General features: G+C 36.2%; 1 long non-coding RNA gene and 2 pseudogenes across 3 annotated transcripts; all 3 read left to right on the forward strand.

The window, feature by feature from the left end:
* The first annotated feature begins 7371 nt into the window (after positions 1–7371).
* LOC143597404 (protein NEN1-like) lies at positions 7372–11357 on the forward strand (annotated as a pseudogene). Its single transcript, XR_013146901.1, has 6 exons — positions 7372–7826; positions 8820–8975; positions 9061–9107; positions 9615–9678; positions 9784–10486; positions 10896–11357. The product of XR_013146901.1 is annotated as a protein NEN1-like (transcript).
* Positions 11358–16228: 4871 nt separating this feature from the next.
* On the forward strand, positions 16229–17893 carry LOC143597405 (galactoside 2-alpha-L-fucosyltransferase-like; annotated as a pseudogene). Its single transcript, XR_013146902.1, has 2 exons — positions 16229–16372; positions 16473–17893. The product of XR_013146902.1 is annotated as a galactoside 2-alpha-L-fucosyltransferase-like (transcript).
* Positions 17894–24438: 6545 nt separating this feature from the next.
* On the forward strand, positions 24439–25465 carry LOC143597406 (uncharacterized). The gene is made up of 3 exons (XR_013146903.1): positions 24439–24824; positions 24928–25116; positions 25220–25465. It is a non-coding gene; the product is annotated as an uncharacterized LOC143597406 (long non-coding RNA).
* Positions 25466–26002: the final 537 nt, after the last annotated feature.

Genomic DNA, 26002 nt, shown 5'->3' on the forward strand with positions numbered 1-26002 from the left:
ACTTGTTTCGGCTAACAAGTGTGGTCTAATTTAGTGGCTCATGTCTAGTATAATTGTGTATGCTTGTTAATTGATTGTTTGATTGTGTGGTTGTTAGATATTAGGATATCAACTTCGTCACATAGAATTAATTAACAAAGCATAAAACGGGTTCTAATAATTATCGGTAATTACGTGACACATAGTTTAATAAAATGGATTTATTAACTAGCCGTCTCACGCCCATAATAAAATGGTTTTATTATAAATTAGAATTTTGAAAAATGGTTTCAAAATAATCATGTTACTAAATGCATGTTAGAACATGATTTAAAGTTTTATAACTAGAATTATTAAAACTAAAAATCCCTTTTAAAATTAAGGATAACAAGTTAAACACCATCATTTTGTATTAACGCTTAACATATTAGTAAGCTCTTAGTGGGAAAAAGGTCACCTAACCGCGTAGAGTAAATTAATATGTTGAGGTAATATTGGCATATAAATGGGAAAAAGGTCACCTAACCGTTTGTATGTTAATATTACAAGTTGATACAAGTAGGACGACTTAAATTAGAACCATGTGAAGAGGGTCACCCAAGCATGGGGTCTAATAGGTGTTGATGGGATAAACATGCCGACACGAAATATGATTTCGAACCGGTCCCATAAACTCTAGAAGTTGCAAAAGGGTTTGCAATTGTTATGAATAACTACCTTGATAAACCGACAATGGGAAAAAGGTCACCTAACCGGAGTCGGGTTTATCGTTGGATTCTAGATTTTAATTATTAATTATATTTGGTATATATAAAAGGGTATTAATAATTAAAAAGGTAAAACGCTAAAATGAACTTAATTAAAATTCTGCAGATGGCCGCACACGTCGACGACAACATAATCCCTAACGTCCAAAATGTATCTCTCCGATCTATTCTCGCTAAAGACCGTCTTAACCACAATAACTTTTCGGATTGGTTCCGAAATTTAAGGATTGTTCTAAAACAAGAAAAATTATATCATGTTTTGGAAACACCTATCCCCAATGAACCGGAAGAGGGAAGTGAGGTCGAATATATGGATTGGGTCCAACACACGGAAGATTCCATTCAAGTGTCATGCCTCATGTTGGCGACTATGGTTCCCGAAATCCAAAAGGATTTCGAAAACCATAATGCGTACGACATGATTACTCAACTTAAGGAAATGTTCCTTAAGCAATCAAGAGTTGAAAGGTTCGAAACGGTTCGAGCCTTGCATGCATGTAGAATGGATGATAATCAACCAGTTTCAACTTATGTACTTAAGATGAAAAGTTACATTGATCGTCTCGCCAAGCTCAACTGTCCCATCTCAAAAGAGTTAGCAACGGATTTGATCCTTAACTCTCTGTCGAAAAGGTTCGACACTTTTGTGTTAAATTATAACATGAACGGGTGGGACAAAACCATTGGAGAACTTCACTCAATGCTTAAAACAGCCGAGGCGAGCATGGGCAAAAGGGTTTTACCCATGTTTGCGATCAATGAAGGTAGATCCAAGAATCGATCTCAACCCAATCTTAAGGCTAAGGTAGCCAAAAGAAAGGGTCCTCCTGTGCATCTTAAGGGTAAGGGCAAATCACCGGTTATGGCAAAGAAACAAAAGGTTATGGAACCGAGGGGTCATAAGGATGATCCTTGTTTTGGTTGTGGGGAGACCGGACACTGGAAACGCAATTGCCCGGTCTACCTAAAAGAGCTAAAAGACAAGAGGAATGCGGCGCATACCTCGGGTAATGTCTTTATGATTAATGTTGAGCTAAATCTTATTTCTTCTAACACATGGGTATTGGATACCGGATGTGGAACTCATATTTGCAATTGGTTGCATGGGTTCAAAAAGAATGAAGACTTAAAGAAGGGCGAAGTGAATCTTTTCATGGGCAACGGTGCAAGGGTGCACGTGGTCGCTAGAGGAGACTTCACTTTATCGCTTCCAAGTGGTTTGGAAGTTGTTTTGAGAAATGTTTTGTATGCTCCTAGTTTGACTAGGAACATTATTTCCGTGCACCTTCTTAGACAATGTAACTTTGACTTTAAATTTGTAAAATCAGAAATGCATGTATCATCTAATGGTATCTTTTATTTTAAAGCTGTACCAAACAACGGTATTTATGAATTGGTTCATGACAATACCTCAAATAGCTCATTATATCAAACTTCCACTAAAAGACTCAAAAAGGATTTGAGTGATTCCTACATTTGGCATTGTCGTCTTGGACACATAAACAAGAATCGTGTAAATACTCTCCAAAAGAATGGTCTTTTGAAAACAAATGAGTTAGGTTCGTTTGATGAGTGTGAATCTTGTATTCAAGGCAAGATGACCAAAGAACCTTTTAAAGGTACAAATGAAAGGGCTAAGGACTTGTTAGGTATCATACATACGGATGTATGCGGACCTCTCAAGCCCACTAGTAGGAATAGTGAAAGGTACTTCATTACCTTTACCGACGATTTTAGTCGATATGGGTATGTGTATCTAATGAAACACAAACATGAAGCTTTTGAAATGTTCAAGGAATTTCAAAATGAAGTACAAAATCAGCTCGACCGAACAATCAAGGTACTCCGCTCTGATAGAGGAGGCGAATACCTAAGTGATACTTTTCAGAGTCATCTTAGAGATTGTGGAATTATTTCACAGCTCACTCCTCCTGGTACTCCTCAACATAACGGAGTATCCGAGAGGAGGAATCGAACACTGTTGGACATGGTTCGATCAATGATGGCACGAAGCTCACTACCACCATCATTTTGGGGATATGCGCTACTTACAGCGGCTCGTATTTTGAATATGGCCCCGACCAAAAAGGTGGATCGAATACCCTATGAAATGTGGCATGGAAAGGTTCCATACTTTTCATATTTAAGGGTATGGGGATGCATAGTTTATGTTAAACGTGACACCCCAAATAAGCTTGAGGCTCGATCCATCAGGTGTATCTTCATAGGATACCCAAAGGATGATATAGGATATATATTCTATGATCCTAGTGAACAAAAGGTGTTTGTTTCACGCAAAGGATACTTCTTAGAAACTAAGTTCCTTATGGAAGGACCTAGTGAAAAAAGAGTGGAACTTGAAGAGGTTCAAGAATCACTGGATGATACACAGTTGGTCGATACTAGTTTTCAACACGAGGATGTTGAAGGTGATCAAATGGTTGATCATACACACGTTGCTCGCAGATCTAGTAGGATTAGTCAACCTCCCAAGAAATATGGATTTCTCGTGGATGATTGCTACTTGGTCGATTCAGATGAACCGATCTCCTACAAAGATGCTATGTCACAACCTGATTGTGACAAGTGGCTTGAAGCCATGAGCGCCGAGATGCAATCCATACACGATAACCAAGTTTGGGAATTGGTTGATCGTCCACTTAACTCCAAAATGGTTGGATGTAAGTGGGTCTTCAAGAAGAAGACCGATATGCATGGAAATTTAGATACTTACAAAGCACGACTTGTAGCAAAAGGTTTCACGCAAACTCAAGGGATTGATTATGATGAAACCTTCTCGCCGGTCGCGATGCTTAAGTCGATCAGGATATTATTTGCCATTGCAGCTCATTTTGATTATGAGATATGGCAAATGGATGTCAAGACCGCTTTTCTTAATGGATATCTTGAGGAAGATGTCCATATGGTTCAACCTGAAGGTTTTGTCGATCCATCTAATCCTGATAAAGTATGTAAGTTAAGGAAATCAATCTACGGGTTGAAACAAGCATCACGGATGTGGAATCATCGTTTTAATGAAGAAATCAAAGCGTTTGGTTTCGTCCAAAACGGTGATGAGGCGTGTGTGTATAAATGGGCTAGTGGGAGTATAGTCATGTTCCTTATTTTGTATGTCGATGATATACTTTTATTTGGAAATGATATACCAAGTATGGAAAACGTTAAAGCGTGGTTAAGTAGTCGTTTCTCAATTAAGGATCTTGGAGAAGCGACATATATCTTGGGAATAAAGGTCTATAGGGATAGACAAAGGAAATTGATCGGACTCAATCAAAGTGCATACATTGATAAAATCCTGAAAAGGTTCAGGATGGAAAACTCTAAGAAAGGTTTAGTACCTATTCCTAGAGGAACCGTGTTAAGCTCATCCCAAAGTCCTAGCTCTAAGGAAGAGCAGGATAGGATGAAGCATGTTCCTTATGCTTCGGCAATAGGATCTATTATGTATGCAATGATGTGCACTAGACCGGACGTCTCGTATGCTTTAAGCATAACGAGTAGATACCAGCACAACCCAGGTGACAGTCATTGGATGGCTGTCAAGAATATATTAAAATACCTTAGAAGGACTAAGGATATGTTTTTAATATATGGGTCTGGTGAGGAGGAACTCGTCGTAAAGGGTTACGTGGATGCGAGTTTCCAAACTGACCGAGATGATTCTCGGTCACAGTCGGGATATGTCTTCATTTTGAATGGAGGCGCTGTTTCTTGGAAGAGTTCGAAGCAGGATGTTGTCGCGTTATCCACTACAGAATCTGAGTACATCGCCGCTTCAATGGCAGCCCAAGAGGCTGCATGGATGAAAAAGTTCATCATGGATCTAGGGATTATCTCTACCATTCAGGAGCCCCTAGAGATATTCTGTGACAATGAAGGTGCTATTGCACAGATCAAGGAGCCTCGTGCTCATCAGAAAACGAGGCACATTGAGCGCAGATTCAACTACATAAGGGATGAAGTTGAAAAGAGAAAGATATGTATTCATAAAGTTCATACCGATCAAAATATTGCGGACCCACTCACGAAGCTCCTCGATAGGCCAAAGCATGAGGGTCATGTTTGTGCATTAGGACTTCGGTATTCTAGTGAGTGGATTTAATCTGTATTTAGTGTTTGTATAAGAACGAATGTAATGGGTATCTCATGAAAATTAATTATATTTTAATTATTAAATGAGTTATGTTCTATATTTGCATGTTTAATCCATGAATGACTTATGTTGTTCTAAACGTCCGTAGTCGATCATGCTTGTGGGAACAAGTATGAAGGTAAGACTATTATGAACCCGGATTGGTTGATATTCATGTGATGAATATAAGGCATAGGTTTGCCACCAAGGTTCATAGATATTTGTGGGATACAAATATTGGACATGATCCGCTCTCAAGGATCACTGCATAGAGTTAGTGCAACTGATCATAAGTAATCCTTGAGTAAAGGCGAGTATCATTGTGTCCTTTGACCTGAGATGCATATTGGATCTGGTCTTTTCATCAAGTCTGATAACTTGACTCTCTTCTTTGTTTTTCGGTAACACGATGACGTAAAAGAAAGAGCTCAGATATCATACGAGATGTCAACAAGGATGTATGCAGTCAAGATGGGATTTGTTCCTCTTATGTGTTGAGAGTTTAGATGTCTAAGGCCTGTTAAGTTAAATCAATGAGAGAATGATCAATCTGTGTCTCTTCGATTTGACAGGACATCTAGCAACAAAGGGATGTAATGATGAGACTTACCTATATCATATCAAGTATGGACTTGAAGGGGATGATGTTATTGAATGGCACTTAGTCAAACACACTAGGGATGGTGAACTGTTGTTAGGCGGTATTCACCATTAGCGTTAACTACCTATGAGTCTCGTGCAAGTGGGAGATTGTTGGAATATCGTATGCCCGAGACACGTAATTAGGTTAATGTGGCTAGTTGTGTTTGATCCAAGTCGGGTCATACCCAATAACGAGTTAGACACACACCAATTATGTATTTGTTGAGATATGATCTATAAAACAAATACAGAACACGATACATTCAGAAATCGGGTTTCTGAATAATTACTTGAAAGTGTTAAATAAATTCATTGGTTAATTTATTTATTCAAATAATTATTATTGGAATGATTATTTAATTATATGTTCTTTTATAAAATGGTTTATAAAAGATGGGGTGTTTATATATTTTATAATGTATAAAATAAATAAAAAAAAAATAAAAAAAAAAATAAATATATATTGGGGCCGGTTTTAGGGTGGGCCCCACACCCCATGTCTTGGTCAAATCTTGAGTATGGGTTACTTAAACCAAAATACCTAACATCAACTAACATCATGGGATTTGAATGATGATAAGGTATGAAAGATCAAGATGATTATTGATATATATACTTTCAAGTAAACAAAAAAAAAAGATACAACTCTTCCTTTCTTTCTTTCTTGTTTACGGCCAAAAGAAAAAGGAAGGGCTCGGGTCTCGTTTTTCGTGTTCAAGCTTCCTAGCATAGCTCGGTGTGTGTTGGAGACTCGGGGTATATTCCGTTTGAGGGTTTTCCTTTGAAAGTCTAGCATTCACATCATCATCTTCTTCAACCATCTACTAAACTCTTAAAGGGTTAAGAATGTAAGTATTTACTAGCTTGATAGTTTAGCTTTTCCGTATCATTTGATCCTTGCTTCGGGTTTCTAGTAAATAGATTATTGGTAATCTTATAACATGAATAAACTAGGTTATTCATGAACATATACATATGTTTAGTTTGTAAATATCACGCTTCCGCCTTAATTGTCACTAGTTAAATGGTTAACTAAGTTTGTTATTTTCATAGAAACCCAACACAAAATCAAAAGCATCCTTCCACATTGCCTTTGTTCACCATCTTACATTTTACTTCATTCTCAGGTTACTTTCGGTTTATTCTTCCCTTTTATATATCTTTCGTATACATTTTACTTCATTCTCAGGTAACATTTTACTGCATTCACATCAGATCTCCTGTCTTTAAATCCAAAACTACATTAAAAATCATTACATTTTTTCTCTCCTTTCAGTTAAATAATAGTTTTTATACTTTTATCATTACCATTCTCTTTCATTCACTCACAACCACTTTCAAAATATATTTAAAAATTACATAGAGTGTGAACAATAACTTTTCAAATAAACAAAAAAATCACTACATTTTCTAAAATATAAAAACTCGTCACTTATAACACCCTAAATCAATTACAAAATAATAAAACCATCTCACATATAAAATGGGGGATTGGATGCTAATGCTCTCATATCCAATCCTCTATATTCAAATCTAAAATTACACTAAAATCACTACATTTTCTCTTCTATTTTCAATTAAATAATATTTTTTTATACTTTTATCAGTATATTTTATCTCTCCTTCACTCATAACCACTTTCAATAAATATTATAAGGTGCTACGAAACTTATCAAATATACAAAAAAAAAAAAACACCGTGTTTACTCTCTCTTCTACTCACAACACCTTAAAAGTATCTCTAAATTACATAAATCTTCCTCATTTTGATGGGTTGAATAACAATGCTCCAAATGCTTAGAATTAAGTTATCAATGGTTTATTAAAACACCACTTTCTTACAAAAGGGTAGAACCGTAAAACCACACGTTATCTGTTTCTTCCCAAAACTTCTCTTCAAAGCTATCCCTGTCTATAAATCAAAACCCTATATATTCATCCACAACACAAACACACATTCACATTCCATTTCATTTCAGATAATATTATTATAAAGTTTTATAAATAATAAATATGGTATCAAGCATAGATCGATCAGAGATAGCTTTCTTCGACCTAGAAACCACCGTCCCGACCCGACCCGGCCAAGGGTTCGCCATATTAGAATTCGGATCCATACTCGTCTGCCCTAGAAAACTCATCGAGCTCGAAAGCTACGAGACGTTAGTCAAACCTCTCACTCATCTCCACATTATCCGTTCGCGCCAACGGCATCACGCCCGACGCCGTCGTCTCCGCGCCGGCCTTCTCTGACATCGCCGATAAGGTCTACGACATATTACACGGTAATCTATGCGCTCAAAATATCCGTCAGAATATTAATATCGATACAGATAATATTGGAATATTGGAGATATTTTAATAATATATAATATATAGCTGATATCTCGATATCAGTGTTTTAAATCTTAATTTTTAACTGGTAGTGTTTAATGTTAGTGTTTCGAGTCTTAATCAATGGCTACTTGCTACAATTGTTAGTGTTTTGCAAGTTGTGAAATGATAATTGTTAATAGTACGTAGGAGAGTATACTGAATTGCTTGTGTTAATCTTAAGCTTAGGGCTCGTGTAAACGAGCCTAGTCGAGCTCGGACTAGGCTCGAGCTTGGCTCGTTTAACTTGCACAGAGCTCGAGCTCGGCTTATTTTGAGCTCTATTTTCAAAGCTTGAGCTCGGCTCGTGAGTGGATTTTGAAGTTCGAGCTCGCTGGTTTACTATTTATCAATTATTTTTTATATAATTATAATTAATATTTGTATATATATTTTTATTATAATTTTATGTATAAAATAATTTATATTATTTAGTTATTTTTATTTATGTTTTCATGACATTATATATATTACTTAATAATTATTAAATAAAATTATACAAATGATAGGCTTGTTTAGGCTTACGAGCTGGCTAGGGCTCGGACCCGTTTGTTAAACGAGCTTATTTTTAGGTTTGAGCTCGATTAAGCTCGGCTCGATCGAGCTTTTAACGAGCCGGTCTCGAGTGGCTCGCGAGCAGCTCGGCTCGTTTGCACCCCTAAGTTGCTATATATATATATGTATAAATACTGCATGATATTAAAATTAGCGATATCCCACCGCGATAACCGATATCTCAAATAATATTTTGTCGCATTAACTGATTAGCACGGTAATTTACAAGTTTGAGTTTCAATCTTGAAAACACCAATTAACTGATTAGCACGGTAATTTACAAGTTTAAATCTTGAATTAGGGTTTTGATTGTTATATATTGTATTAATTGAATTGGGGGTTTGATGTAGGGAGAATTTGGGCGGGCCATAATATAACTAGGTTTGATTGCGTGAGGTTAAGGGATGCGTTTGCCCAAATTAACCGCGCCGCCCGAGCCGAAAGGAATCATTGATTCACTGGCCTTGTTGACACAAAGGTTTGGAAGGAGAGCTGGTGACATGAAGGTATAATTTTTTTAATTTAATTTTTTAACTTAGTGTGTTAATCTTATTAGATTAAGTGCTAATTACAGTTCTTATCTTTGTTTAGATGGCTAGTTTGGCTAATTATTTCGGGCTTGGAAAACAATCACACAGGTATGACTGTTTTTTTAATGGTGTGTTTCGGGTTGGCGGGTTGACCTTATAAAACATGTATTGTATTTTTATTTTAATTTAAAACGGGTTGAGAGGTGTATAATGTTGTGTTTGAAGGCCTTGTTGGGCTGGGTTCAACTTAGATAGCAAGAAGGGTGATGGGTTGGGTGGTCAGCATGTTTTTATGAAATAACCCTATTTGTAATCTCTATATAGTAATTTTGGTGTACCTGTAGTCGATTATCACTGAAATATAAGAATATCTAGTTGTGCCGCCTGTGGACGTAAGTTAGTTTAGACCAAACCACCTTAACTCCCTTTATTTGTTTATTGCTTTCGTGTTCCTTTCGTGTGTGTCTAATCTTAATCTTAACATATATTAAACCTTTAAATTTGATTGAAAGCAGGTCAACTAGAACATATGTTATTGACATTTTATTTTACTAGATGACATTAAGATATATATTATTGTCATTTGGTTCTAATTTTTTGTTCAACAAATTTCAGGAGTTTAGACGATGTTCGGATGAATCTTGAAGTTCTCAAGTATTGTGCAACTGTTCTTTTCTTGGTAATTCTCACTTTTTAACCTAACAATTTGAGTTCGTTTGAGCATTTCAGTTGTGATTATGAATTTCTGACAACACTGCAAATGACCAATTTACCCCTCATGTAGGAATCATGCCTACCCGATATATTTACAGAAAACAGCTGGGTTTCTCCAAATGCTACAACAAGAAACCGCAGCAATTCAAAATCTGCTGTAGACGGAACCGGCCCAAGCACTAGCCCGCCTTCATCCAGTAGAAACATTGACCATCATAATTCTCCACCTTCTCATCCAATCTTTTCACTAGCGGCATCTAGTGCTGGAGAACCGGTTGAAAACGGACCTGAACCAAACCATGTTCAGCCTGACCCGTTGACCTAGGCCCACTTGTAGACAAAATAGAAAACGAACCCCTTGAAGCAAATGAATCCATGGATGAAGAATCATCTGCTGCAGCCACTGCTTCTAACTTCCTCAGTGAAAGCACTGAATTTGTTAATTTTGATGATGTGTCAATACCTTCTATAACTATAACCACTGTTCCGTTTTTCCGTGCCCCCCAAAAGATGCAAATACTCCACAGTGACGCACCGTTGCAGATCCGTTGTGATACCCTAAAAACACGGTTTGGGTTAAGCACACGATTTGTTGATCATGCGGGCAGGCCTCGATTAAATTTTGTGGTTGATGCGTCTCCGAATGTCTGTGGTGTTCTTGACGCGTGTGATAATATTGCTAAGCGGTTTGTGGATTCTGATAGCAGCTCTGAGTGGAGGCCCGTTGTGAATCGAAAGCCCGGGTTTTATAACTTGCCTACCATCAGATTGCAGTAAGCCTTTTTGTTTTAGTATAAAAGTATTGTTTTCGTGTTAAGAACATTGAATCATCATCATCGTACTCAGTATATCCCACCAATAGCAAAGCTATAGTAGGGTCTGAGGAGGGTAAGATGTAGACAGCCTTACCTCTACCCCATAAGGATAGAGAGGCTGCTTCCGGTGAGACCCCCGGCTCGATAGTAGTTTTGCATCAAGCCTTGGACATAAGGCACATAGCACTCAATCATCGGGACACCGGCTGATCGGTGCATGTACCCTTGTCTTTCGGCTATCAACGCCACTACATGATGCCTGATTAACCGTCCGTCACTTTTAACGTTATTTTCACGAGATTAGTAAAATAACGTCAAAATTAAGAACATTGAAAGGATGTTAAAAACTCTGTTATATATTTTACAGGTTACCTACTGTAGCAGAAGGAGTATGTGTTAGATGGGTTACAGAGATATATCAGAAAGAAGCATCATCAATACAGCGTGTCGTGTTTAGCAGGTATGATGTGGCGGAACTTGAAACGTTGATTCGTCCAGGTTCGTTTGTGGATGCTTTCTTTTCTTTAGATCCGTACGACTATCAACAGAATGCTGGGATCCGGTTAGTGGCTAAGAAACTTATTGTTGTTTCTAACTAAAGGGTTTTGGTGTGCGTCTAGCACGCCATCGACTGACATTTAGAAGTTAATATTTGTTTGGGGCTTGTAAAGATGTGGCAAGTAAATGTGTTTCAATGTTGATGTAGAAGATGAACAACTAATTCTAGGGTTTGAAATTGATTAATGCAAAATGTTATGTTCTCTCTTTTATCTTTCTAATTTTCGGTTTGAATTCATTAATATTGTGGATAAATGAGGTAGGATGGAAGCATAAAATATTGAGAATACTTTTTACAAAGGAACTTGGTGTTTATCATTGAATGAGAACTAATATCAAAATTCAGAACTGATAAGTAGAATAAAAGGTTAACCTTTAATCAAACTGAAACAAATTTGTGCTGAAAATTGGGGGAAATCGTTGACGGCGAAATTGTATCGTCAGATGAAGAAACTGGGACAAGTAAGTTGTGTTCACGACCTATGACGTTTGTCACATGATCCGTTGGCCGGATCAGATTACTTGTCATTTGTCAGCCTGTTTCCAAAAGTAACTTTCGTTAAGCCTTTTCTAGTTGGAGTTGGTCTATAGCTCTTCTATCAGCTCCTGAGCTCCATATCAATAATCATGCCTTTCATGTTATATATTTTGGCTTGAGGTTGTTCAACGTCAATGCACTTGGTACTTTTTATACATGACACATAAATTTGTGCGAGTCTTCTCTCTCTCTCTCTCTCAAAATGAGTCGTTAGGAAATGTATTTATCTTATCACAGGTGTAGCTTAAAAAGTATTCATTTGGTTTCTTTTTTCTTTTTAATTTTTTTTTATTCTCTTATCCTATTTGGAAGAAACTTAGTTACTTATTACCTAGAATGTTCAGTTTTTATGGGTCAAGTTATTCTTTTGAAAGAGGATAAGAAATATTTGTGATCACATAAACACTCCTAGAAAAATAATAAATATTAATAAAGAAAACCATAACTCAAAATATAAAATATAAATAAAAAAAAACTTAAATGTTTAATCCGTCTTCATTGTTAAAAAAAAGGCATGATGTTCAGGAAAAAAGATCATTATGTTTTTCTATTTATCATTGTTTTTTTTTTCCGTTTATTCTCTTCATTGATTGTGTATTTTTTTCATTATATTATATTACTTAACATTGTATTATTTTTTGCTTGGTATTGTGTTATATTTTGTGGTCTATTTTGTCTTTTTTATTTTATTATTGTGTTTTTTAGTTTATTTTCGTCATTGTGTCTTTTTGTGTTTTTTACGAGAAAGACAGGGAAAATATTTTGTTTTTTTTTCTTTATAATTTTTTTTTCATTTTTTAATTATATTTTATTTTAAGTTATTTTTTTTGAGAAGTTTTTTTAAGCCACAAATCCTTCTCACACTTTTAATTTTTATCTTTCTTTGTATTTTAATATTTTCCTACTTTTTATTATTAAAAAACATTTAGACTACTCTTCCTACTTTGGTGGGGGTGGTAAGGTGGTTAGAGTGTTATATAGGAGGTCAGAGGTTCGAATCCCGTAGTAAGTATGCAAAATTTGGTCGTTCAAAGAGATAAAAAACGTGTTTTATTCATGCTAATTTTATATATGATGTTATATTTTTATGTCATTCATAATGAAAGATATTATCATCTTTTGTTAGAATTCGATATTCCATTAAAATATATAATTACAACTTATAAAATCACCATGTGCATTTTTTTGTGATTATAAATAAATTGTGTAAGAATACACCATATATTCGTATGCATACTTTGGGAAGAGTTATAATAGAAGTGAAGTGTGTTTAAAAAGTGTAAGATGTAATCTGACGCGTTAGATTTGGTGATCTAGATGGAAAGTGTGTTTTATTTTAATACTTGTTTTATAACACCCTAGGGGCATAATCATCCAGTGTGTTATATTATATATGGAAACATCATCAATCTATAATTATCATTTTTTAACCTAAATTTAAAACACAACACTAAAAACATCACAAGATATACAACAGTGTGTTTTAAACCAAAATAATCAAAATTAAAAAAAACACCAGATTTAATTCAAATTTAAAACACAACACCAAGAACTAAAACAAGATATATTACAATGTGTTTTTATTAATTAAAAAGCTTTTAAATAAGCCAATTACAAAAGAATTTTCTAACGGAAAGAATTTAGTCTAGACTACAAATATGAAGATCAATAATATTTACAATTATCCTTAATACCAATAGCAAAACACTATGTCTAAGAACAAAAACACAGGGTCACTTATATTATCACATCTGTCATCATATACATCCAACGAAAAAAATCCAAGCTTACAAGACACTGTGTCAATATTTAATCCAAAATTTAAAACAAAACACCAAACACATCATAATCTATATTACACTATCACCGATATTATCGCCTCCGTCATAAAAAACACGATAAAACACACTAACCCAAAAATCATGAACACTAAGACACAATACACTAATTTTCAAACAAGAACCAAAACACAATACATTGATTCATTTGTAAGAGAAACAACACCACCAGATAAAGATTTAATCATATTTCTTGTTTGCGGTGCAACTTTATTATCCAGATCTAGAGGTTTTGTAACCTTTTTGTTCTTCTTCCTAGCCACTAACGAACATCGAAGATGAAAGATGAAATGTAAAAATCACACCGTAACCGCCGGAGCAGTGGACGGTGGACGACTGAGCCAATAAAGACCGACGTGGTGGTTTATTGGTAGCACCACCAAAGAGAAAACATGCAAATATTAGGCAAAGTCCGATGAGTTTGGAGACCTCCATAATAAGTTAATAACCCTACTCAGTGACAAGACTTTTATATTTAAAACATAGAGAGAAAGCGGTGGTGGTTTATTGATGGTTTGGGATCTAAGTCCGACAGTAGTGTTAATACAATCGGTGGCAGGCAGTTAATACATAATATTTTAATATATATTTGAAATTTACTAAGCGAAGGGTTTAAATCAATGTCTGAACTTTATTTATAAGTTATCGAGTTTTTTTTTTTTTTTTGCATTATTAGAAATATTCTTGTATAATACTTATATTGAGTTATAAAGATACCATGATTGAGTAAAATGTTTAAAATTCAATTTATTATTAAATATTATTTCAATTTTAAAATTTAAAAATCAATATAACAATAATTTCAAACATGTTGGTTTGACCAATAACATATTTTCCATTTTACCCTTACACTATAGAATAACTGAATCGATCCAAATGAACAACACCGAAACCGGTGTTAGTATTCGTTTCGATAGAAACCTGTTTTAATAGACCGAAAATCATAAAAAAACAAAAATTGATACAAATTCTAATGTTCAGCTGACATCGGTGTTGTTTGTTACAGAAAGTTTTAGAGTAAAAACAAACCTTATGATACGCAAATGGATTGAAAGCATACATGATAAATACACTAAAAGAGTAACTATTATTATTAATTTTTTTTTTTGAAAAGCCAAATTATAAAAGAAACAAGGAACCCAAGTAACTAGAGCCCAAAGAGTATATAACGAAAACAAAATTACAAACACCACATGAAAATTACAAGGATCACGAGCATGTCATATTAAAAATTCCTCAATCTTAAAGCTCCATCCATTCTTCCAATTCATTTTAAATCTTTTCTTTGGATTAGTAATTTAAAGAAAGGAGCAACTATTATTTAAGAATAATTAATTCTTATAACACGCTAGAAAAAAAAATTATAACTTTTAAAGAAAAAAAGTACAAATATTAATGTAACCTCCTAGGTAATAAATTTCAAATATTAAACTTTTACCAATAATAGTTAGATACATTAGATTAGAAGAAACACCTCGATAACAATAAAAAGAAGTCTCTTTAAGAAAAGTATAAATGTTTAATTTTAATATGTTAACTAAAAAAATATTTTTATTTTAATTTAAGCACTTATTTTATTTTAATTTACATTTTTGTGTGTTTAATTTAAAAAAGGAATAAAAAAAATATAACTTAAAGTTGATGCTGCTTGACCCACAACGCAATCGTTAAGAGATGTGCTAGCTAGTTAAAGCATCCCTACCTAATGTACGTGACAGTGGCGTGACGCTTTAACTAACAAGTGTTAAATAGCTCACACCACATGAACTAAAGATAACAAATAATAAGTCATGTAACTATGTAAAAAAACAAAAAATATAAAATAAAACACCCAATTTGTAAATTTTACAACTAAGATTTTAAAACTTGTTACATGTGAATAAAAAAAGAAAACAAGATTTAAATTAAGCCCAAATTAAATTAATAAATCACCTGAACCCAATATTTGTTAGTTAATAGTATTTGGCTATTTGCTTCAATAAACACCAACGGCTAAGTCGCTGCTGTATTCAAAACTACAACCTATAGCGACTTCTGTCTTTCTCAGATCCTCCTTTAGCCAATCACTCAATGCTTCCAGGTAGTGAATTTTCTTGTGATACCAACAATTTTTTTTTTTGATTTTATATTTTGACTGTTTAGTTAAATGACTGTTCAGTGTTTTTTTTATGTTCATGTTTGGTTATAAATTTTGTTTGTTTGATTTTAGTTGTATATACGGAAAGAGGTTTTAGAGGGTATTAGTGATCTCAAAGAGTATTTTCATAGTATAAATATTGTCTGGTACAATTGTAAGAACTTATAACTATACCTTTGAATATATTTTCATAGTTTAACTTGATTAAGATGATGAAACCCATAAGTAACACTTACACAAGTACACAATGAGTTCAGGCCTCTTGAATAGACATGATAAAAAAATCGATACTCGAAAGATAATGCTAAATATTCTTTCAAATATACAGAAAGTACAGTTGAAATCAAACACAATATATATCCTAAGATGGATCAGATTCCGACTTTTCAGAAATCATGTCGGTGTTAGGGAGAAAGTGGCCCTGGTTGCGCAGGAACAAGCCAACCTTTCGCCTTGTTTGTGTAGTCTAGTTGGTCCATCTTAATCAAATTACATGATTTTTTCATCGCTTCAACTAAAGTTGGACGTTGTGGTGATTACAACTATTAAGTTAAAAATGACATGAGAATATTGCATTATGATTAATGAACTAACATCCATCTTTTTCCATCATGTTTTCAGGGAAAATTGTTGATTGAATCCAATGAAGAAGCTGATAGGGGTTATTATTATTTCTTTCATCAGCTTTCTAGTTTCTCTCATTCTCCAGCATTCAGCTCCAGACATTCATCCTAATTTTGATCAAACAAATCTTGAATTTACATCCGCAAAAGGTGCGTTTTATGTTTTGAACAATGCAGATTCGGTTTTGCAAATTGCTGCTTCAAATTTGCCCTTTCAAACCACTCAATGCGATTCCATTTTTAGTTTCAGGAAAAGACGGCGGTTCTCAGAATGTAAAAGCTTGCCTGAGTAGGTATGAATCGGCATTGTATCGTAAAGAATCACCATACAAACCTTCATCTTACCTCATTTCCAAATTACGCCAATACGAAACACTTCACAAACGATGCAGACCACACACAGAATCCTACAACCGAACTATAAGAAAACTAGACCCTGGTCATGTGAGCAATGAACATGACAGTGATCATGAAACCTCGGGTAATGAGTGTAAGTATCTTGTACGGATACCCTTTGACGGACTAGGAAACAGAATGCTTAGTCTAGCCTCAGCGTTTCTTTACGCGCTTCTCACAGATCGCGTCCTGCTAGTCTATGACAATGAAGGTGACACTGCTGATCTCTTCTGTGAACCCTTTCCCGAAACAACCTGGTTACTTCCAAAAGATTTTCCCATCGAAAATCGACTTGAAAAATTGAATCAAGAATCCCCAGAGTGTTATGGTAACATGATGAAACATTCAGGAAATTCATCTTTCGTGTATCTATATATGATTTATACATTTGATGATTATGACAAGCTTTTCTTTTGTGATCAAGATCAAATATTTCTTCGAAATGTTTCTTGGGTAATCATGAAGTCACAATTCTATTTCGTCCCGCCTTTGTTCATGATAAAATCATTTGAACAAGAACTAGCTGCCCTCTTTCCAGAAAAGAAACAGTATTCCATTTCTTAGGTAGGTATTTGTTCTTCCCCTCATATCCTGTCTGGGAACTCGTAACCAGATACTATCGCGTTTATCTAGCAAACTCAGATGAAAAAATCGGCATCCAGATCAGAACTTTTGACCTTAGATTCTTGGCTGCTGCTTTTAACTTTACTACAACTACCCTTGAGGCTGTCGCAGATACAATACTAGCGTGTTCCTTTGAAAATAACGTGCTACCCAAAATCGACATGAATGCATCACAAGTAAGTGGGAAGTCTAAATCCGTTATAGTGACATCTTTAACCTCCAAGTATTATGAGAAAATAAGAGATTTGTATTGGGAGCATTCGACTGTTAATGGCGATGCGATTGGAGTTTTTCAACCAAGTTCCGAAGGGGGTCAGAAAACCGGGAACAAGAAGCATGATAGGAAAGCATAGGCGGAAATTTACTTGCTGAGCCTGACTGATAAGCTCATCACTAGTCCCTGGTCAACCTTTGGTTATGTGGCTCAAGGTCTTGGTAGATTAAGGCCATGGATTTTACATATGCCCATGGATGAAACAGTGCCGAATCCTCCTTGTACTCGAGCCATGTCGATGGAGCCTTGCTTTCAAAAACCCCCTTTTAATGGCTGCAAAATGAGAACCGGGGTTGATACTGGTCCACTTGATCCTTACATCAGACATTGTGAGGATGCAAGCCAGGGTCTCAAACTAGTTGATCCCAAGGCTAGTTGAACAAAGAGAGAGTGTGTGTTTGTAACGCTGTCAACTTTTCGTTCGCGTTAAATTGCAGTTGTAAACTGTCATATTGAAAACTAAATATTGTTGGTGATCACAAACAGTTTCACATATCCGTCCATAGTTATATTTGCTTCATTCTTAAATTAGACTGGTAAAATGTATATAAGTCAACAAAATATGCCCAAAGAATCCAACATTAATGTTTCAGTATCCAGATATGGGATGGGCTACTTAGCATCCCCTACATGGCCCCAGACTATACATTGTGTTAATAATCATACATTGTGTTATAGATTATTGAGTAAAGTGCCATTTTCGTTATTGTGGTTTGACAAATAATGTGAATTTAGTCCAAAAAGTTTATTTTTTTATATGGACCATCCACGTTTTCAAATTCTTTCCAATTACATCCAAATCACTAACCCCGTTAAATTTAATCGTTAAGTATGTCTTTTCACTATTTCTTTATTATAATACTTATTTTAGTGAACTGCGGTTTTCGTCATTATGGTTTGTCCAAATCTGCGGTTTTAGTCCAATAGTTTCAAGCTTGTAATTTTCATCCATTTAGTTTCATTTTACTTGCAATTAAAACCGAATTTATTAACCTCATTTAGTTTTAGTCCAATATATATTTTGACATGGATGTAGTAACTGAAAGGAGGATATCACTAGTAGGCTAGTAGTTAGTTTCTTGCCTAAGGAAAGTAATTCGTACAAATTCCAATCAACCACGGGACCAGTCTACTTACCTGAAGAAACTCACAAACGTGTTAGAACCTATTAGGCCAAAAATGCTATATCACATGTCATATAAACACAAAGTATATTTTACAAACAACCGTAATTTTATCAAGGTTAAACAAACTTAAGGTTTGTAGCTTAATCAAGAAACAATTTCAGGTATTTATACAAACCTATTTTACTATAGGTTAACATAGGAAAAGTTTTCAAACATCACTGAACCGATAATCACATGTGAATACGTTAAACCTTTACAGACAGACGTTATGCTCTTGTAGTAAACATGCATGTTGTTTATTACAAAGAGTCAGTTAAACATTTGTATGAGATTACATGATCTCTAAAATCGTTATAATCCAAATTAGAAAATAAAAGCAACTCAGACCGATTACATATGTGTCTGGATCCAAGCATAATTGATTAAGCAGGCATGCAGATAAAGTCAATCATAACCAGTTCTCCAGTGGGTTAACATACTCGGGGAACTTTTGATTCGTGTGTGTAAGGTATGTAGTAGTACAAATCCCGGTAATGACAGGAATTCATGCTTGAGACTGGAGTTTCTAACAGAAAACTATATTTGTATTTAACGACTGTCATAGAAAATTTTAAGATTCAGTCTACGTTTCACCAGCTCATCGCTGATGTACTTTTTCCCAACCATTGCAGGTATTTAAGTGTAGTAGCTATATCAAGGATATAAGAGTCATGGAGATAGACGATTGCGTTACAAGATGGCTCAAATTTTGAATATTTAATCCTTGTAATAAAGCGAAACAATGTTTTGTAACCAGATACTTGGGTATTTAATTCCCGAGACGTTTTCAATGTAAATTAGTATTTTATAAAGTCTACCGCTAAAATAAACCCGCAACTCTGATATATTTACATAACCAGTTAAAACCGTTCGTCACACTCCTAGGCCCTAATTCTGGGTGTGACAGATAGCCAAACACCACACACAACACTATTACATGGATATGGAATTACACCAATTTACCCAATTGATCAAGCCTTTTTTAAATCTATGATTATACCATAAAAAACCTAACGATTTAATCTTCCCTAGAATCGAATCAATCCTAAACTCTTTTCTTTCAAAAATTCTTTTGTTCCTTGCTTTCCAAATGCTCCAACAAGTGGTAATCACAATCTCGTGGAAAACCTCTATTGCCTTATCCGGTAACCCCACCAACTTGTACGACTCCATGACATCTCTAACCGTCAAACTGAATGTAGCCGGAACCTTACACCAACGACTTACATGCTCCCAAACAATTGTCACCACCAAACACCCAATCGTTAAGTGATCTATTGTTTCCAGCCCAGAGTCACACCATAACCTGTTCGCTCCTTGTATATTCTTTTTTTATAATGCTTCCCAAGTCCCAAGTAGGGACCTGGTTTATTTCCGCCCTCCAAATGTTCATGTTACATTTGTCTAGGATTCACTTGCACCACTTCATCACAAAGTTATTACTATCATCTCTATTTTTGTTTGCAACTTTTTTACCGAGTTGATTGTAAACTCTCCTGACTTGTCTCCGAGCCACTCCCATGAATCTGGTCCCTCCTCCTGAACTACAGTAACAATGAGCTGAAAGCATCGCTCCCATTCTAACCTTTCAACCTCCGAAGCTGGGTTTATGCTCCACTCCCACGCCCAACCGAAGTTGTTACCTTGTCTCTAAAACTGGTCACTAACGGTGCAATTTTTATTCTTTCCTAGTTTGTACAGGTTTGGGACGGCCGTTCTCAGACTACAACTTCCCGCCCAAATATTAGTCCACAAGCTTAAAACCTTACTGTCTGCTAGCTTACCTTTAATAAGGTCCTCCAGCTTGCTTCCAGCCACTTTTAAGGAGTTGACAACCTTGGCAATGTTCTTCCACGCTCCAGTATATTTTTTATTAATTGGAACCAGCTCCTAACACATTCTTTGCCAATGAATTGCCTCTCTCACTTTATGCCATAACCCCCTTTCTCTATCTTATATCGCCAACTCCATTCAGCTATTAGCGAATTATTAACATCTCTAAGTCTCGATAGACAGAGACCCCCTCTGTTTTTCAGAAGAGTGACCCTATCCCCACCCAATGTATTTTGTTTGTGCTATTAGACCCACTCCAAAGAAATCTCTTCATAATACCTTCCAATTTTTCCATCACTTTGCTGAACAAGGAAAAATAGTAAAGCGACAAACTCTCGAGGGACAATTTGATCAACACCACCCTACCTCCAATTGACAGAGTGTGTGCGTTCTATAAAGGCAACCTTTTTTCGAACACATCAATAATTGCTCTCCAGTTGTGAAGTTTATTCATGTTTGCACCAACCAAAATTCCCGGGTGCGTGAAAGGCATAATCCCAACCTTGCATCCAAGAACCTCCGCCGTGTAACCCAATTCTTCCTCATTTGTATTACAGCAAAAAAGAGAAGACTGATGAAAATTGATTTTTAGGCCCGAACATAACTGAAAACACCTCAACCACCTAGCCACATTCTTCAGATTGACAATCGACCACTCTCCCATTATCATAGCATCATCGGCATAAAGAAGGTGAGAGATAACTAGCCCCCTCTAGGAGTTTCTATGCCTTTTGAGATTCCCGCCTCGATCGCAATTTTAGCCATACAAGAAACGCTTCCATGACAATAATAAAAAGAAACAGGGATATATGATCTTCTTGTCTGAAGCCTTTGTGACATTGGAACTCAAACGTCAAAGATCTGTTCACAAAAACTGAAGACCTAGCTGAAGAAATTATCCTAAAAATCCACTTGCTCCATTTTTCCGGAAATCCCATTTGAGCCAATATGGAGATTAGAAAATTCCAATTGACATTGTCGTAGGCCTTATCAATTAAAGTCATCTTTAGGAAGATTCCTTTGTAATTAGCCTTGTTTGCCCGGTCTATCAGCTCGTTAAGATTAAAGTCCCGTCAAGAATCGACTTTCCTTTCAAAAAGGCTGATTGTGAATCGAAAATCACAGAACCAAACACCTTCTTTATCCGATTCGCCAACACTTTAGAAATAACTTTGCTAATAACCTCCCACCAGGCGAATCGGGTGATACTCATTTAAACACTCCGGATATGTCGTCTTAGGAATTAAAACAATAAATGATGAGGCGCAACCTTTATTAACCATTCTATTATGATGGAAATTCACCCTAATATCCTTGAAATCCGCTTAAAGATAAATTTGAAGTTAAACCTATCCGGCTCGGGAACAATCAAACACCACTTCCTTTATTCCATCCTTAGAAAAAACTGCTGCCACAGAGATTTAGCTTCTGAACTAACAAATTGGTTCGGTGAGCACCGCAAATGATCGCGAAACTAATTTCAAAAGAGTGTTTTGTATTCTGCAAAGCCAAAAGGTAATTAAAATGTCCCCAAAGTTTGAATTTCATTTTCATAGTTACTACTGATTTGCTTAATTCTTTCAATTTGTAATTTCCGTTTTGTAGCTGCAAACCCTTTTAATCGGAGAGACATTAATAATGGATCGCATTTCACACCTTCCTGATTTCATTGTTCAACACATACTCTCTTTTCTTAATACTCCCGCGGAGCTTGTTCGAATGACTGTATTGTCTAACGCCTGGATACATTCTTATCTGCCTCTGAGTTAAAGTCTTTGACCATATGTGGCTGCGCGTTGCCGTCTGCCTTGATGCTTGATGTTGTCAAGTTTAAGTCGTTGAGTCTGTTGGAATTCCATTACGTTCAAATAAATGATGAAGTGATAACGCGTCTCATCACCGGTTTCCCTCTTCTACAAGTGTTTTGTATCATCAGTTGTTATGGTTTTAAAATGATTTTGTGTTTACGGGCATCTAAATCTTTTAAAAGTTACGTTTCATGACACTCCGATTGAGATAATAGATATCGAACCTCCTAATCTATCTAGGCTTCATGCAAAAGACTAACAACGGTGACTATAGAGGTAGGGATTGGATCCGTGTTTCTTCATTAGGACACGAAACCAATCACGACCCTCGTGCGGGGCCGTGACAACCTCCGGGAGCATGTCATTGGCCAGACGTCGGACCATGGTAGTGGGCACTACGACCTCAGACATCCAAAAAAAACTTGTTGCGCCAATTCTTTGAACCATTTTCAACCTCATAACCGATACTCCTATCGGAAAGCCCCTGACACGTGAACCAACCACCACGGTTGGCAAATTGGTAGAAGACAGGGAATCGGTCAATGTGAGGTAACATTCCATGTGCTGTACACACGAATTAGTAATGACGAATTCGCATGACGGCACGGGGATGTAACTGGGATAAATGGAGCCCATATGCACTCAATACCTTCATAAAAAATTTTGTCATGGGAAAACGGAAATTCCCATAGACAAAAAAATCGGAATACACAGCCATTTTACCATGCGGTGGCAGAGGAGAAGGAAATTCCAGTTCCCACTCCGGTGGGATACCATAAGTCTCAATCAACTTTTGGCAGTCAGACTGATCCCATTGAACTTCCACTTCGTCAATCTCGGATTGAACAGTCGTCATTACAGTAAGATCTGGTGAAATGGTAAGCGATTATACAAAAATTGAGTGGGTGATAAAAGAGAAAACCAGATGAAGGTGATAAAACTTCGGGCTGAAGATAACTCCCACTATTTATACCCATCGCAATCAATGCGATGGGATATGAACAGTGGAGAGATAAAATCATCGCCCAATCAAAGACCGCCACGTCACGCGGGAAATTCGAAAAAGAGAAAAAGTTGCCCAGTCGGGTACAACCGTCATAAACGTCCCATCATCTGTTCACGCGCCTGCGAGCGGTCAACTTGTCCTTTTTCATGATTATCCACACCAACAGAAGATATTTTCTACCAAACTCCAAAACTCAAAAACCCCCAATTTTACCTTAAGTCTAAAATTTCACCCGCATAAAAACTTCACGCGGAAGAAACACTAGACTAGGGGGACTTATAGAGGTAGGGTACCAAAAAGACCCAAATACCCTTAAGTACTACCCGCGGGTCGGAGAGGAATCCCTCATATACTAACCGCGGGACATATGGATCACCCGCTTAACCGTTTAAGGGGGAAACACCCACATGACACATGCGGAAGCATCCTGGCACCCTCAGAAGTCATCCGCAGGAATAAGTATTCGTCCGCACGAGATGACCGGGAGACAATACCTCCGGACAGCTGTCATTTACTAATTACCTTCCAGAAGGTTTCCCAAGATGCTTTCTTGGGCAATACGTGACTCGTCAGCCAATGAATGAAGGACATCTGGCCAGATTGTTATAACCGTGCACATGGCCAGGGGTTTATCCGTCCTATCAAATGGTGACACGTGTCCAGGTTGTTATATCCATACACATGGGACGTATAGCTCAACCTATTACAAAGGGACACGCATCCAGATGGTTATTGAGATCTTCTAGAAAGGGACAGCTGGCCCAATCACCTTCCCACATCCTTCGGCTATAAATACCTCGTCAAACTACATGAGGTATTCATTCATTCACTCACATATTCACTGACATATACTCTCACTTACTTACTCTGTTTACTTGAGTACTTTCTCTCTTTAGAACTGTACTGATTCTCACATCGGATGGTGGTTACGGGAAGACCCCCCCTCTTGTCCTTCCCGTAACGAGACTCACGGTGTCTGTTTTGCAGGTTCCGGTCACTGGACTTTGGGAAGTTGTACTCATGTTGTGTTGGTGGTTATTGTATCCTACCTTGTGGACTCATTGGATCCAGGACCCGACTAGGGGATTGGATCCGTGTTTCTTCAGTGACTTATTTTGGCGATCCCTTATCAAACTCGTGTGGTTTCAATGACTACTTATCCAACTTCCCGTCCATTGAAACTTTCTTTTTGAATACTAATTACAAAAGCAACTGTCTCAAGTTTTCAAGTCGATCTTTGAGGACATTAGCGTTATGTTCAAACTACGATCTGGTAGATATCGAGTTCAATACCCCCAATTTGGGTTTATTTATTTACAACGATCGTTTACCCCCTCAAGTGGCTAAACGTTGGTCTACCCATTCGAAAGCATGTATACAGTGTTCCCTTAATGGTTGTATAGATGCTCTTTGGTTCCACAAGCTGAGGCTATTTTTGGACAAGAAAAATGGTATCAAAGTTTTTAATCTGTATATACATGCCAAATATAGTCAGGTTCATTTCTTTGATCTATCATATATGTATTACTTTTGTTGTAAACAGTTATATGAAAACAATCCCAACACAAATTTGTATGTTCATTCCATTTGCGTTGCAGAAATTCACAGAGTTAGTGAAGTTAAAGGCAATCGAGTTGCCACCTTATGAACTGGAGCATGTTGAGCTACAACTAGAAAGTCATGAAGAATCAATACCTTTTGTGGATGCTGTACTTTGGTGTTGCCTTCCTCGATCTCTATCTTTTAGATCATCAATTCCTTTTGAAGAACAAAGTGATGTTGTCAATGTAAGACTTATATATGCGTGGTTTATTATTTGATGAAATGTTCATTATCCTTTAATGGAATTGTTCTAACAAAGATGACCCGTTATTTGTCATATATATTCAGTTTACAAATAAAGAGCTACTTCAACAAGAAGATGAAGGCCATACTAAAATTCAGATTGTGTCTTCTGGAGTCCAAAAGAAGTTGATGGACTTGAAGTCATTGTCAATGGCATTACCTCATGAAGAAAACACAATTAGCTTCATAAAGGAAGAAGGGTACTTTTTTTATCAGTTAATTTTATAGATGCATTCTTTGCCTCACTTGTTAATTTGCAAACAGTTGTCCTAGATTAAGCAAGATAATGGAAGAGTCAACTCAAGAGGCATGAGGATATGGAATTTTTAGAGTTTTTGGCAGAAACTAGTGAAATCAGATAAATATGAACAAATTGCAGTTAACCTTTGTAAGTAATATGTGCTTTGATATTTACATATGTAGTTGGTTTTGAATCATGACAATGATTTCTTGACTATATATATATTGGGTCCTTGCGCTTCATTACTGATTGTTCAGAGTATATATATTTGGTGCTTAATTTATGGTTTTTACTAAGCCTGCAGTAGGATCAGGTGGGCAGGGGTAATGGTTTCAATGGGTAAATCTAGAAAGTATCAGCAGTTTGCTTAAGTGGTCTAAATGTGTTTTGACCAATGTGGGTTCTGTATGAAGTTGCCAATTTTATTTTTTTTGAAGGACGTAATTTATATAAAGTACCAACTAGCAATAAACTAGCCAGACACAAACAAGAAAGAAAAATTACATGAAAAAAAGGGTTTTCCAACCACTCTAACCAAATAACTCTACACTTACTCTTTCTACTCGAATACCAAAGGAAAGAAAGTA

This window comes from Bidens hawaiensis, unplaced genomic scaffold (assembly GCF_021521415.1).
Source record: "Bidens hawaiensis isolate Kalapana, Puna unplaced genomic scaffold, B.hawaiensis_p1.1 tig00048236_1, whole genome shotgun sequence".
In the NCBI taxonomy this organism is placed as follows: domain Eukaryota; kingdom Viridiplantae; phylum Streptophyta; class Magnoliopsida; order Asterales; family Asteraceae; genus Bidens; species Bidens hawaiensis.